Source organism: Molothrus ater, chromosome 2 (assembly GCF_012460135.2).
Source record: "Molothrus ater isolate BHLD 08-10-18 breed brown headed cowbird chromosome 2, BPBGC_Mater_1.1, whole genome shotgun sequence".
Lineage (NCBI taxonomy): Eukaryota > Metazoa > Chordata > Aves > Passeriformes > Icteridae > Molothrus > Molothrus ater.
The window spans coordinates 15,115,589-15,132,080 of record NC_050479.2 but is presented as its reverse complement, the minus strand read 5'-3'; the positions used below and the strand labels follow the sequence as shown (position 1 = coordinate 15,132,080).

The 16,492-nt window shown below is 39.2% G+C and overlaps 1 protein-coding gene across 5 annotated transcripts in view; it reads left to right on the top strand.

The window, feature by feature from the left end:
• Positions 1–16,492, top strand: part of CNKSR2 (connector enhancer of kinase suppressor of Ras 2) — a 206,924-nt gene that overhangs the window by 19,415 nt on the left and 171,017 nt on the right. The window lies entirely within an intron of this gene.

Sequence of the window (16,492 nt, the reverse complement as noted above, 5' to 3'; positions counted from 1 at the left end):
TCTTGAAGACCAAATTCATACTAAGTTAGAATTCAATTATTTTGCTAAAATGTATTAAAGTATTAAAGCTACAATGAAGGAACATGTCAATAGGCCTTATGTTTGTATAAAACTGTATCTGAATTAATTTTGGAATATAGTCTGTAATTTAACACTATCTAGTAAAGTATGTTTAGTTGGAGGGCTTTTTAAAAATATTTCCAAATGCTGATGCCTTTGAGTAATGACATTGTTTTCTGAGAGAGACTGTGCAGGACATAGTTAGTCTGATATATATGTATTCCTTCAGTAATATAAATTAAATTATTAGGACATGAGTAGATCCACAACTTTCTGCTAGAACTAAAGCTTCATCACCTAAGGAGATGTGCAAGGTCACACTTACATGAAATGTTAGTGTGATCTGTGTTAGTTTCAGTAGGAGTATTCACTGTCTCAAAGTTAAAATCATGGATGCTCTCAGAAATGAGGTCCATATTTGAGAACTGCAGTGTAGCTGTGGCACGTATACCTTAAAAAGCTTACTCTGGGGATTTTCTCATTTTGTCATTTTTATTTCTGCAGCTTTAATACTGCATTTGTGCTAGCATCTACCATTCAGTTTGCATGTAGTTGTTCCTTAGTTACTTTATTGAGGGTGGTATGTTTCTGGGTTGCCAGTAGCTGTGAAAATAATGTAGTAATGAATAGTCCTGTAAAAATACTTTTGTACTGGCAAGGACCTCTGTTTTATCTCAGATGAAAGGTTTACTTTCTGGGAAGCTAAAAAAAGCATTTGTGGTTTTTTATGCCTGTACCCTCATAAACTTTTTCTAGTTTTCTAGTTGTTCTCCTCCAAGGCATTTTGAAAACATTGCTTTCTCATTGGTTTTGTTTAATTGCTTTTAATTGTTTTAAAGTTTTTAGGCATTCACAGAGTAGTTTTTTTTTCCCTCAAGATGGGAATAGACTTTGAGAGGATTTAGAAAGTACAATTGCTGCCAGCTGTCTTAGATAGACATTTAAGCTTGCTAATTTACTTGGTAAAATTCTTTCAAAACTCAGGAACTTTAGGATCTAATGATTTAAGTTGGGCTGTGAAAGCCTCTAATCCTCTGTGTCCAAACTAGCCTTCCTCATCCTGTGCACAGAAAGAAGGGAGACGTTTTGGGATGGAATTCAATAGCATCAGGCCAAACACTGAAAGATTGTTTGCACAGCTGTGCCTAAGCGGTGACCAAACTGTTAAACAACCTAGTGGGGAGACAATGAATAGAAACGCCTGTTGGCCAAAGGAATGAGTTTCCTGGACAGTGCTCAGGACGTTATGAAGTCATTGCACATGCTGGGTCAAGGCTTTTACCCATATTTTCCCCTTGTGCTTGGGAAGACTTCATGCTTTGCTTTTTCATAATAATATAATTGGCTTAAAGCATCTGAACAAAATTCTGCACTGACTGATGAGTGATGCACTATAGTATACTTACCTTTAACTTCAATTAGGGAACCTTTCCGTGCCAGTAAACTGATTCACTGATGTGAGAGGAGACAGTGCCTGTATATCTGTCTTGCTTCCTTGCAAATTGTAGATTATGAAACTGGACTACTGAGCAATAATTTAATCAGTGGCATCAGAAGAGCATTAAGCTCCATTAAATGTTGGGTCACCATCAATGTCAGATGAGTATTAAATTATGGCTTGCAACTTAGTAGTACTCATCCAAAAACACAGTGCTTCAGTTCTTGGCAAGCATATAACAGTTTATTATGAAACAGATGCTTTAGAGCTTAACATATGACTGAAGTGTCAAGTGGTATCAGAGAAGATGGTCCCAGCAGTAATGTGGTGCTCAGACTTTGTGAGACACATGTTAGCAAATCACTCCCTACCTCAATGATGTGGGTTAAAATTATTTCATTAACAGCATCTCCTGTTGAATGCTTGGAGGTCAAAGCAGTGCGCTGCCTGCCAAAGACTGACTTACATAATTCTGTCTGCAAATGGTGGAGGTGTAGTTCTGCTGTCAAGGAGGGAGGATCCCTACAGGCTGCTCACAGTTTGAATTTTTATGTAGAACAAACACAATTTTCTCTCTGGTTCTAGCGCACCAGAACATTGCCAGCTTGGAATTTAGAAGATGTCTTTGATACCTCTGTTGCTAGTGATGGATTTTCCAAGTGACATCAATGAGGTGAAACTAGTAATGCCCTTCTGGATGGCTTTGCTAATGTCAGCAGCAGTTCTCATGCAGCAGTTAAATCTTGAGCCTCTTGTCAGTCTGCTGTACAGCTCCTGCAGCTTAGGAAAGCTGCATGCTGCAGGAGATGCTGATCTTGGAGCTGTGCAGGGAGAAAGAAGGATGAAAATCGGATGCTTGGATAAAATGTTTTTTCCATTCCTGTTTAGATGGAGAGATTACAGGGTGGAGCTAAAGAAGAGAGGACAGGGTGTGGGTTGACCTGGGAGAGTAAGAGATGTGCTGAGAAGAATTTTTCCTGGTGATGGTGCTGGGAAAGGAATAAATGTGAGTGATGCTGATGTAGGTGGAGCTTTCCTGGTCTTTATGCAATCTCTAGCTCGGTGGTAAGATGGGTTCTCCAAGCAGGAATCTGAAGAGGATCTCTGTACCCCTCTGCTGAAGGTGGTGCTTGGGGTTCTTGCAGAAATTTTGTGTGTGGTTAAGATTTTCTTATCTGATGGTAACCACAAGTTGGGCACGTAGTCTTATGAGCACAATATCGGGGCAAGATAGTCAAAGATGTGTTACAGTTTTTTATTTATTGAGCATTGTGTCACAGGTGCTCAGGTGTTGCCTGAGCAGTAATTTCTTATTGCTGTGCAGAAACCATAGTAGGACCATGGTCACAAGGGTTTTCAGGATGAAGAAGAGACGAGAATGTTGACTCCATGATCAGAAGGCTTGATTCATTATTTTATGATACATGTTACATTAAGACTATACTAAAAAGAAATAGAAAGGGAAAGGTTTCTTCAGAAGCTAGCTAAGCTAAGAATAGAAAAGAATTAATAACAAAGATCTGTGTCTCAGACAGAGAGCAAGAGCCAGCTCTGCCATGAGGTCAGGAAATCCCAACATCCACAGGAGACCAATCACGGGTCTACCTGTTGCATTCCACAGCAGCAGATAACCATTGTTTACTTTTGGTTGCTGAAACTGCAGCTTCTCACAAGGAAAAATCCTAAGAAAGGATTTTCATGAAAGATGTCTGCGACACCATAGTACTTTTTCTCGTGGCAGTGGACTGCAGCTGAAAATGCTGCAGTTTCAGCTGAAAAGATGACAACTGGCTAGAAGGCAGTGGTCTTCAGGGATGGATCCTATTAATTGGCTGCAGGAAGGGCTGCCTGAGGTGATGGAGCAGTGCGTTGCAAAACCACTCCAGTCAAAAGTCTCCAGAGTGTCCTTCTGCCCATAATTTTCACCCTAACATTTGGGGTTCATTTGCTTGTTAAAAAGTACTGTCCCAAAAATCTGCATGTCCTATATTTCTCTTTTCTAAACTCTACCAATAACTTGTTGAAATTTTGATAGTAAGCTATTATTATCAAGTGTCAGATATTCTTTCAATTTTCTACTTCTCTACCTATTACAGTTCTGAAACTGGCTGTTATGCAGAGAACCAACTCTGAAGGGAACTTCATCAGAGCAGAGCCTGTCATGAGGAGAATTGCACCTTATCTTAGGCATTAGAATTGTCATTTCCTCTCTACCAGAGCTTAACTTCATGCATGCTTTATTATGAAAAGCCCTGTTATTTCTGAAATAGTTCAAGTTAGGAAAGACATTCTAAAAGAACTGAAAATTTTAAGGTATTACTGTTTCTTAATGGGGGATGAAGTAAAACTCAAACACTAACATGCACTTGATTCAATGCAAGATCAGAATACAGCTGTTAGATACATGGCTGGGATTGGAAATGGTGGTGAAATTTTGTGTTTCATACCTTAGAGAAACACAAATTATGTGAAAAAAAAGCACTCCAAGTCTCACTCAGAATGTTATTTTTCAGTGAACCCAGAGGAGTTTGTGGCAGGTAACAGGGACAGTCACTTCTTTCAGTTGTTAGCAACAAGTAGGAAGACATGCAAAGTCAGACAGAAGTAATATCAAAACAGTAATTATTGACTCATTCGTGTTTTACAAGTACTTGAAATTATATCTGTCCAACCTTCTGTTTCAGGTATGTTTTAAAGGTTAAATATGGAATAAGGGAAGTCTTATACAGTAGAAAAATCAATACATATAAAAAGTCCTATTAAATTCAGCAGAGCAAAAATTCAGGGGTTTTCTTCACCTTATTTTTGTTTTTGTCCTTCTTTGATTTCTTATTTTCCTGGCTTTTGATTAGGTATGGATGAAGTGCTAACAAAATACATAGGATTTTTATACTGTTCTCTTATCACTTTTCAATACAAATAATGCTTAAATAGGTAGGAGATAATGGAGCAACACCAGGAAGTATACTACAGTTGGCTAAATCCAGCTAGCACAGGAAATGCTAAACAGCACTTAGCATAAACCTCCTGCTGATGTCTTGTGGAAATGGGCAGGAGTATCCATAATCAGTGCACTTTATCCCATGCTGACTAATACAAGCATTTAGTTCTACCAGCCAGGGTTATTGCAGAATAAAGGATGAAGATCACAGAAAGAAAAGGCAACCTCAGAATTATGTCAGTGGTAAAATTTCACCTGCTTTGTTTTTGTTTTGTTTTACTTTCTTTTTTTTTTCTCCTTTTATCTGATAAGCTGAGGCCACAATAGACTAGAGCTGCAGTTGAAGCTCAGCATTGTTTGTTTCCCATGCCTTCCACGTGCCTTGGGGCAGGACTGTTTGTCAGTGCAGCCAAGGGAAATGCAGGAGAGCATCACTGTACCTTGTACTACCTTCTGGAGGGCTCTGTACCAGTAGAGCTCTCAGTGGCAGCATGTTTTCTGTGATGTTCCTGACCTCTTTCTGCATGAATTGCTTGGGAGGGTGAGTGTGGTGTGTATCTTCCACCTCTCCACAGACAGTTGTCAGTGTTGCCCTGAAAGAGTGGAAAATGTGGGAATTTCAAGTTAGGATTTCCCAGCATTAGGCCTCTGAATGGGTGAAGTAAATGTTTGTGTATATATCTGCATTATAAAATGTTAACAGCACTAAATGACAGCATTTTGCACAAATGTATTTAGTGTGTAACACTATTATTTATTGAATTACCTAATCCTGTCTTTGGGAAGGAAGTTTAGGGATTCATACCATTAATTTAGTGCTATGCAGTTAATAGTTAAAAATAAATTGTTATTATTTTTGTGTGTGCACATGTTACTTTCCATGTGAATGTTCATTTCACTTTCCTGGGAATGTAACATTGACAGGACTTGAAAGAGACTAATATGTCGCTGTAACTTAATTCAGTCTTTGAAGGGTCTAATTCCTAGTTACAGCTTTTTGCTCATATGGATAAATGGTACAAGCAAGTGATTATGTAAAATGAGAAACTAACTAAAGTGTAGTTTACTTGTCACTTCAACAGATCTTTTTTTTATTTTTATGCATTTACAACCTCAGCAAAACTGACAATATTATTTTGGAAAGTATATTGCTAAAGAAAAACAAAACCCAACAGATACATTTTGCCATGATCCAGTTTTGTGGTTTGCATTTCCACTTTACAAGCTTGCAGTCCATGTTGTAGATTTTACATGATGGAATGTATTCTTCACTTCTAATGAGTGAGAGGAAGAGTGGGGAAGAGCACACATGTAAAGTTATCCTTGCCTATTCTCTTATGTAAAGCTCTCTGCTTTGCATATAGTTTGAGGCAGATTGTGTTAGCCTAGAAGCTTAAAACTAAAATGTTTTTACTTCTTAACATATCTGTGCATATGTAATAAAGCTGTACTTACAGGGCTGGTTTTTAAAGTAATTTGAACATATTCTGTCCAATTATGGTTGATGTCATTAGGGTTCTCTTTTAATTCTGAAATCCTTCCTGAGAGGAGGCAGATAGAGCCAATGAATGCTGGATAATTTTGCTGATCATAGAAGGAAAATCAAATGTAAGGGGAGGAAGAGTAATTTGAAGCATGGATGAAGTAATTGTATAAGTACTCCCAACCAAACTTAGCATCTTGTCTCCCCTGTTGTTCTAGAGAGAGGTTCAATGTAAGTGTAGCAAAACTATGGAATTGCTCCCCTTGCAAAAGAAATTGGTTTGCTTTTAACCATGCTGCTGGGCTGTATCAAAACCACAGACCCTCTGTGAAGACATGACCAAATAAATCTTGAAGCCTTATTTGAACCATTAGCAGATTTCTCCAGTGGGTGGGAGACTGTAAAGTACAGAGGTAGAGGAAAGCTTTAACAACTGTTGTATTATTTCTTCGGGGACGCAGTGTTCCAGCTTGTGCCAAAAGGATGCCTTCTGGTATAATGAATTATTGGCAGCAAAGCTGGTTTTCATGGTGAAAAACTCTAATAAAGACTGTGGAGGGGTTATCTGACTATTTTGCATAATAGCATACATTAGCCCATGTGAGGGAGGAGGAAGAGGAGGCCCCTTCGTGTACAACAACAGTGTGTTTCAGGTGGCTGCTCCAGAGCACGCTGTAAAAATGCAAACATGGGAAAGCATTTGAAAGAACAACCAGTACTTATTTACTTACTTGGCTAATGTCAGGGGTGTGCTTGGCTTACAGAAACATCTTTTGACTGTCTTAACATATTATCGTTGTTTATTCTCTTTAATATATGATTCATTTATATTTTCCAGAGGTGTGGGATGGTTGCTGAGACATTGTATATGAAGTGATGAATATTAGAATTATAGCTTTCCCTTTCTTGTTCAAGACACTCCTACACATATCGAAGTATTTGACCAGTTGTTTTAAGTTACAGATGTTTCTTTGTCATGTGCAGGGGGATGCTCAGCTTTTTCTGCCCACAACTCTAAAACCATCCCAAGTCTCACACTGTGCTGAGTTGTGTGAACTCATTCTAAAGAGTTTTGAGCCTGGGAAATGCATGGGCGTTGTGAGAAGAAAAAAGGAATGGGAGGGAGTTCACTCAGAGTTTGAAGAAACTTTGTCTCTTGTCCTGCCTGGTGCATGCTTGCACATTTAATGGCTTTGCACTTTCTATAGTTGTATGGTGTGAGGCACAGCTGCAAATAATCATGGGAGACAGTGAAAAGCTATGGAAAATTAAGGCTTTCATATCTTAAGTCCTGAGGGTGTGTTTCAGACTTAGCCCCTTCTAAACTGTTGAAGAAGCCAATACCACACCTATTTAGACAAAGCCTGCCATCCTCAGGGAATATGGTGGTTACATTTCAATGCTTACAGTATTGGGTAATTTGATAGTTTGTCATTGCTACTTGGTGCAAAATTGTTTGGGGGCAGGTGCTGCACGAGTGCAGTTGTGCTCAGAGATGTGCAGTTGTAGCCCAGGGCTGGGAGAGATGGAGGGCTGGTTTGCTTTGGTGCTTTCCTGCTCTTGCACTGCTATCTATGTTGGTGGTGTGCTTGAGCCTGGTGGTACTCCCTTCAGCCTATTTTAATGTCATCAGTGCTCATTGCTTGCCAGAAAGATGTGTTGGAGAAGTAACAAAAACACGTGCTGTTATTAGATGGACAGTTGTTTTTCCTGTGTAAACCAGTGGTTAGGCCTCTTTGTGTGCTGGTACCAGAATATTGTGTGTTTGGGCATAAGCTGTGTTTTAATCTTAAGAAGTTGCTTTGTTCTAGCCCCCAGAAATTCTGAAGTCAGACAGACACTGCTGAGAGAATTTTTTTATTGTGCTCATTCATATATTGCTTTGTACTGTATGAGGATCCAATTAGTAATAAAGGTACTCCTTATAGTTGGATGTGTAATAGCAAATTTGTAGGAAGCATCAAATCCCTACAGGTGGTAGTGATGCAGACAGCTGTTGTACAAGGAATCATTTTAGAGAAGAAAAATAGTAACATTTGAAATTTTAACATTTAATGAAACAGAAATCTAATAGGTGTTAGTTAATGGTATTTAGATCCCTAATTTTGTAGTGGTGGTTGAAAAATCCCTATATGCTAAGATAGGTGCAGTGTATTCTAGTTTATTTGTGATAATTGGAGCAGAAACATGGTACTTTGAGAAGAAGTTATTGATTGTATCCAAGGAGATTTCCCTTTCCTGAGGTACTCTGCACACTAGAGTACATGTGAAAAAGGGGGAAAATGATTGTGAGAATATGAAAACTGCAGTGTGAAACAGAGTAGAAATGAAAGTAGCTGTTGAGGGATTTGCCTTTATTAGCTAGCCAGTGTGAATTTCTTGGGAAAAGAGAAGTATATTGAGCTTCTTGGGTCAGGGCCCATGTCTCCTTGTATGTTACTTTGTTCAGTCTCTAGCATTGTGGGACCCTGAATAAGGCTAGACTGACTGGATTCTTAAAAATCATAAGCCTGGATCGTAACAATATATTATTACATGTAAAGTGCCAATGTCACTTTTGCCTCTTGATTTTGCAAAGCTTTGATGGTACATACCTGTTGTCAGTTCTGCTCCAAAAATCATAAGGGCATAGACTTAACTAAGAAAAAATAATGTAATTTCCTCTTTAAAATTTTAGGAGAGTATTTCATTCAGTCTTTATAGTCTTATAATCTAATGCTTAATGCTTGGAGAACTTCTGGTTTTGGATCAGATATTTCTGAGATGCTTCTCCTATTGGGCTGAACTTCTAACCTTGAACTTAAAAAGCTGTCATTTTATACATTTTACTATAAAAGTGAATGCACACTTTCTCATCCCAGCTCCAATGGGGCTGTCTCCTCGGTCCCTGCAGTTGGGTGTTGTGATTATCAAGAGTAAGTGAATGTGTTCCTTTCATTTTGCTTCATTTGAGGGATTCCTGATATTTAATGATGCTGTGGGTTGTTTGGCTCCTCTCCTTTCCACTGTCAGAGATTTCTGCTGCCATTACCAGCTACACAAACTTTTCAGCACACTTCAGCAATTCTCATGTGTAAAGGCCACAGCTGTAGTTGAACAATGTGTTCATTGTAATCCATTAATAAAAGTCCTAAATATAACAATAATTATAACCCCTTACATTGAGAACAATATTGATAATCAGGGATACTAATCCTTGAATTTCATAGAAATGAAGCTCGACACTGGTTGTTGCAGTGTTATCCATGTTTTAAGGTTTAAAAGACTTTGCAAAACTAGTGTGTGGTTGTGTAAAGATTTGGCTTAGCTATACAGATAGGCATAATGGAAGCAAAATGTACCCAGAGAAATACAAATGATTACATTTATGGACAGCTAAACAGAATGCTGTGGGTATTATTCTTGTAATTAACGAGTCCAGCTTGCCATAATAAGCTTTGATTATGAGTAGTCTAAACTGATTTTATTAAAATAAGCCCTGTTGTACACAGCACCCAGTTTGGTTTTGTGTGTCTTTAAGTCATGCTTATAATTAGTTCTACATGTACATTTTTGGTTTCTCTTGTCTCCTTTTGTTTTCTTTTTTCAATAGAACACTTTTAAATTGATCAGTGTGAAGTTCTTTGTATAGTAGAGCTTTTGATGAGCCATGTGTGATCCACAAAGTCTTGATATTTCTCTAACTTTCTGATGAACAAAATTGCCGTGTATTGCAAACATAGTCATACAATTAATATATCCAGTTCTTATAAGAGGGCAATCCCAAAAAGAGAATGCACCTGTAGGCATAGAAATAGCAGATCCTTCACAGCTGGATTCCTTGAGCAGGATTTAATTTCTAATTGCAGAATTCATAGTGACTTGAGATAGTACATCCTTCATCTCAGGCTTCTGCTTTGATCCATTGTTGTCACAGACACTCTTTGACTCCCAGGTTCTTGCCCAGTGTAATGCCATCTCCTTGTTTGCATGTGGCTTTCCATTGACCTACCACAGGTCTTTCTCCTGACAAGGACCTTAAGAACAACAAGTCAAGAGAGGCTGAATTTTAATTATGTTGCTGCTTTTCATGTTCACATCTCTCTTTTGCATTCTTCATTTTACATATTTAACATGCTTTTCTAGACATAGTAGTATATACCCAGTGGATATAAAGTGGGTTTTTTAATTGTGTTTCTCTTTCATTATCTAAAATAGTAGTTTTTAGTTAGCAGTACCTTTCAGCTAATGTTTTGACTGAACATTTGAAAATTCTTAGTAAAAATACATTTAAACTAAACTGCACATAGAAAATATGTAATCTTATACTATATTCTATGAATACACGTTATGCTTGAAGGAATAATTATTTGGGTCTTCTTGGTAATTTTTAATGTTTCTCTTTAATGCTTTTGGAATTTTATTTTACTCTGCTGTGTCATAGGGAGAGAAGGGGGTGAGAAACAGAATAATTTTACAGAATGAAGAACAGATATATTCTGCAGTTAGAGGACTTTCACCTGAAGTTACAGATAAACAGTGCACAAACTGATTGTCCAGCTCTTTTGCAAGTACTGCTGTAATCCAGGCATTTGGCAATTCTGTTTTTCATTAATTCAGTACCCATTCCTTAATCTGCCTGCAATTAATGTGCTGGGGTTTTTTTTTCCAGTTTCAAATGTATCATAATGCTTTTTCAGTCTGTACTGAAAGCTGCTTCTGGTGGTTCATGGAACATCCTTCCTCAGTGCTCCTCTGGGATGGGGCATTACTTTTTTGCAGCTATTGTGTTCACAGTAGGCATTTGCCATCCACGGCACTTAAAACGTTCTGTTCTTTGCACTGTCTTCTGGCACTAATAACTGTGACATCTGCTTGTCACATATGAAGCCCAGGAGGTGCTGAAGACCCTGAAGCAGTGAGCATCCCTTCCGTGGGCAGAGGAAAATTATCTTTGCCTCTCAGGTGGGAGGCGGCTGGCTTGGCTTGCCCCTGCTTTCTGTGCTGACATTAGGACTGAGGGGCACGGAGAGTTTCCAAATGCCCATCTCCCTCGTACAGATTGTGGGGAAAACTGGCATTTCCTGGTCTTGCCTCTCATCCTTTGGTTTTGGGGAGAAAATGTGAGTGGGGATAATTGCTTGCTGTGACCTGCCAGCAGTGTCTGTGCCCAGGAACAGCTCTCTTGGTGCAAGGGGAAGACAGGTAGTTTCTGCTTGGTTGCCTTGCTCTTTGGCATAACTAAAGCTTCTACTTTTGTACAAATAAAGTGAATAGACTAATAGCCTTTCTGCCCTGGTTTAGTAAAGCCTAGGTGCAAATGCATATGTCATAGAAAATTTTTTAACTTACCAGGAACTTGGCTGAATATTGAAGTTTGAAACATATGTAGACTGATGTGCAGTCTCAAAGATTGACAGTCCTTAAGAATACTTGGCTTAAATTTAATGGTGAGCAGGGATAAAACAACTGTAACTTTTGAGAGGTCACTTCCATCATTCTAATTTAGGTAAAAGCATTGCAAATAAGAATTAGCAATATGAAAAGGCATTGGGATAGTGCTGCATGTATGTACACCCAGTTTATATTAAATTCTAGCTTACTTTTCTTTTTCACAGCTTGGTAAATTCTGTGTTGCAGTTCATTGCTTGAATTTGTATTTGCTAAGGTATAAAAGCTGTTGGAGTTCAGGTACTCCTTCTGTTCAGATTGAAAGATAAATTTGTTTGCCTTATATTTAAAGAAAAAAGAAAAGCCCTAGACATTTCATTTTGTTTCTGGTTTGTTTGGGTTTTTTTTAGTAAAGCTGTGTGCCTTTCCTTCCCATGCAAAATTATTTCATGTATTGTTTGTATGTTACTGCTTTTCAGTAAGTGCTGTGTTAAAAGAACAAGGACTTGCTCAGGAAATTGTCAGTTTGTGTCCTCCCTCTGATATACCAGGAGAGTAGAAAAATGTACTCCCTTGTCAATGTTTCATGTATGATAATTAAACCTGTAATGTTCATGATTTTTTCCTTAACTCAAACTGAAAAGGTGGCTGATAAGGACAGAAGGTCTGTTATTTTCACTGTAGTTTCCCAATCTTGAAGAAAAAATTATTTTACTGCCAGTTTGGGGAAGAATATTCTACCTAGTTGCCTCTGTTTTTAGAACTATATCTGAGCAGCTGATTTTATTCAGCCATAGAAAGAGACTATTTTAATATTTTTTAGTCTCTTGGAAGAAAACACTGGACTGCTTGCAGAGGAGGAGCAGACTGAGATCAGAACCTCAAATATATTTCATGGAGAGGCTCTTTTGAGTTTCAGTTACCACAGATGTGCATAATGTGCTGTGGCACTGAATTACAGGGCAGTTTGTTGGTTAGCTTTTTTCAAAAGATGACCTGTTACACACATCAAAATAAGACAATTCCTCAGAATGATCATGAAGTTATTAGTTAGGAGGCTGTAACCATGGAGGATTTCTCTGGAGGGTCGTACTGGATCTTGCAGTCTTATTCCAGAAAATCATATGAATAAGAAAATAAAATTAAGCCTTTCTTGATCACTTTCTATGATGCTGTTGTAATAAAAGGAATTAATTACATAGAAATCTGTCTGATTTGCATCTGTGAACTGTTAAAAATTGTTAATAGTTTGATGAACTCTGAATAAGCCCATGCAAGGTAGAGCTCAATGACAGAGTTGGGGAAAAAAAACCAGCTCCAGTATGTTTCACTTGCAAGAGAAACTTTTCCAGATAAGTTTTTTTTTTTTTTTTTTGTATTTAAAACATTGAGTCTTCTGTACAGTTTCTTTTGGAGGAGCATTTTTTACTTTCTTGCTGGTATTTCTGTATTTAATCCCACAAGAGAGGTAGAGCTTGCTTGAGATTAAATGTAAAGTGGTTCCTTTTCTGTCAATGCCCAGAATGGTCCATCTGTGCACACCACACCTCAGGTATACACCAGCTAACAAAGATGGGCAGTGTTTTAACATCTTCATTGTGCTGGTAGGCATGAATCGAATGGGCCAGGTACTGAGTGATTATGGGGCCTGGACAGCATTCAGACTCCATGGTTGATAAGCTCAGGTGAAAAGCTTGTGGGGCAGGGTAGTTAAAATCATTGGAGGACTGTGTTATTGCTAGACCCCCTCAAGACCAGGGATCTTTCAAGGAAGAAAAGGTTATAGTATATAGTTTCCTTTAAAGAGTAGGTTTAAAAGGAAGAGGATTATCATCATACAGTTTAAGAGGATGAGTGTCGTGCTTTACCTCTCTTTCTACTAAAACCCCTGTGCCTTTACATATACTCAAAAAAAACTTGCAGTTATTTTGGGTGAGGAACAGAGTTGTTGAAAATAAGACTATTACTTGTGTACTGACACCACAAAACCTGATTTTTATATACTCTGGGGCCTTACACATCCAGAACATAATCATGAACCTGGCTTTTGGACTGAGGCCACTTCTTGAAATATCCAGGAGTGCTGGATGCACTGCAATCTTAATCTCACCCATGGCCGGGAACAGGGAGCAGTGCATCAAACCGAATTATTTGCTGGAATTGCTGTGGTATGAGGGTTGGGTGACATCCTCTCATATGACAGAGGGGAAGAAGCAGAGCAGCCCTTGGCAGCTAGAAAAATTGCTGACTACATTGAGGTTGGGTGGAGTTTGGACTTGCAGAAAATTAGGAGAAGACAGTACTCTTTAGATATTATTTTCATTTAGCTTCCTCTCCAGGCACCTGGTGTTTTTTGGTACATCTTGTCCTGTCCCAAGTTAATGGTATCATCAGCTGGGAATGTTCATTCCCTGCAGCTCCCCTCCTGTTGATTTGAAGGCAGCAGTGGCTGTCTGGATGTGTTGTGGCTTTGGGGGCAAAAGGTGTGGGAGAGGAATGCTGGCCTTTTTGTTTTATTATTATCATCATCATCATTGTCATCATCATCATCTGTGCACAGTTTTGTTTACAAAAAGAAGAGTTGTTCTTTAATTTAGAAATAAAATGACAGAAATAAATTACTTTAAAAGGATGTTTAGGGAATAAGGAGCCGTATTTGTGGCAAGCTTTTCTGAAAACGTCATCCAGTATATGGTTAAATTATTTTCTTGTTTCCTGGCTGTAATTTTTATGAAATTGGTGAGTCAAACAATTGTCAGTAATATTTTTGTTCTCTTAAACTTTTTTCTCACCCTGTAGGCACTACATGCATCCATCTAGATTACATCTGAATGACAAAAATACTTAGGTAGCAGGAGGAGGAAGAGTAATGCCTTTACGTAGAATTTTCTGTCAGTAACTGTTTATTAAGTGTATCTGTCATGTCTTATTCTGGATTTGTGTTGCTAGTGCCTTAACTGGTAATTCATTTTTTGATACCTGATGACGTTGATTATTTAATGTTATTCTCATTCAGTAGTCTGTGTAGGTTTTAAGTTCAGGAAGAGCAGAAGTACACTGAGTCCCTCATCCAGATCATCAGTACTTTAAAATGGACTGGCCTCAACAGAGAAGCCCGAGGAGCATCACTTGTGACCAGCCACCAGCTGGATTAACTCCATTCACCACCACTCCCAGAGCCCAGTCATCCAGCCAGTTTTATACCCTGCCAAGAGTACACCCATCCAAGCCATGAATTGCCAGTTTTTCCAGGAAAATGCTGTGGGAGATGATGTCAGAGACTCTTCTGAAGTCTATATAGACAAATACCACAGCTTTTTCCTCATTTACTAGGGGGGTCACCCTGTCACAGAAGGAGCTCAGATGGGTCAAACAGAACATGTCTTTTCTAAATCCATGCTGGTTGGGCCTGATCTCCCAGTTGTCCTGTATGTGCTGTGTGATTGCACTCAGGAAGAGCTGCTCCATGACCTTTCCTGGCATGAGTTCAGACTGAAAGAATTATGGTTGCCCAGATCCTCCTTCCAGCACTTCCTAGAGTTGGACATCACATTTGCTGACCTGCCATCAGCTGTAACCTCTCCAGTTAGCCAGGACTGCTGGTATTTGGTGCAAAGTGGCTCAGTGAACACTTGCACCAGCTCCCTCAGTACCCTTGGGTGGATCCCATCCAACCCCACAGACTTCTTTGTGTTTAAGTAATAGGTCGCTGACCATTTTCTCTTGGGTTATGGAGGCTTCATTCTGCTCCCCATCCCTGTCTTCTAGCTCAGGGGGCTGGGCCCCTGGAGAACAACTGGTCTTGTTACTCAAGGCTGAGGCAGAGAAGAAATAAAGTACCTTAGTCTTTTCTTCATTCTTCCCTACTGTGTTTCCCCCACGTCTAGTAAAGTGGAAGATTCTTTGTGGCTCTCCTTTGGTTGTTAATGTATTTACAGAAACACTTATTTTTTCTTTTATGGCACTGGCCCAATTAAGTTCTAGTTGGGCTTTGGTATTTCTGATTTTCTCCCTGTATAACTTCATGATATCCCTGTAGTCCTCCTGAGTTTCCTGCCCCTTCTGCAAAAGTTATAAACTCTCTTTTTTTTCCTGAGTTCCAGTCAAAGCTCTCTGTTCAGCCAGGCTGGTCGTCTTTCCTGACAGCTCAATTTTCACCCTGTCACAGAATCACAGAATATTCTGGGTTGGAAGGGGCCCACAAGGATTACTGAGTCCAGCTCTTGAGAGAATGGTCTGTACAAGGATCAACCCCCCCCCCCAGCTTTGGTGCATGTTAGCACCATGCTCTGACCAGCTGCCTATGGAGGGAGCCTCTCCTGCCCTCTTAAGATTTCTTTCCTATAGAATGGCTTGAGCAACTTTTTGATTGGAAAGGGCAGTGAAATGAAGGCAATAGCTTCAAGTGCTTGATTAACCTAGACCTTGAAGTAGCTATATTTTGGAGGCAGAAAATCAGGCAGCAGGCTCTGGAAGGACATGGGTGAGTCTGCTGGAACTGGGGACTTTCTCCTGTATCTTGAGACTGGAGCACTTCTTTTGCAGTGTGTGGTTTAGTTTCAGTGTGTGAATTCTAGAGGTTAAAGTCCTATGAATGTTGTGTTGGTGTAGCATGGACAGAGTGTGGGTGACTCCTGCCCATGGGCTGAGCCAGGAACCAGAGGCTGGCCTGCTACTGGGGCATCCCTGCCTGCAGTACCAATATGTTCCTCGTGTGAGTCTCTTCTGAGGTGTGGCTACATCCTGAAAGGCACGAATGAGAACCAAAAATGCAACAGAACTGGTTTCACAGAGCTTTATGTTGTATACCAGGGCTCTTACAATATAACTGGGGCTCAGCAGTCAGATCAATCTTTTATCTTCCATGTATCTTCAGATTTTTCAGACATTTTGATTAGCAAGTAAGAATGTTCTTGATTTCTTCCAGTCTAATGAGCAGATGTCTTTTCATTATTAGGGATTGTTTGAAGACATTTTTCAGAAAGGTTGTATCTCTCAAGAAATTAATGCATTTAGAGCTTTGTCAAGTCCTGTTGCTTTTAGCAGTCATGTTGATCCATTGGAAATGTTCAGACAGGAATGTTAAATGGACCACCAAATACCCGAGAGTCTTACTTATCCCCTTGGTACATGAATGCACGTGCTGCAGTGCTTCCCCATACTTCCTGGCTCTAATGGGAAAGATTGATGGGCCAGAGAT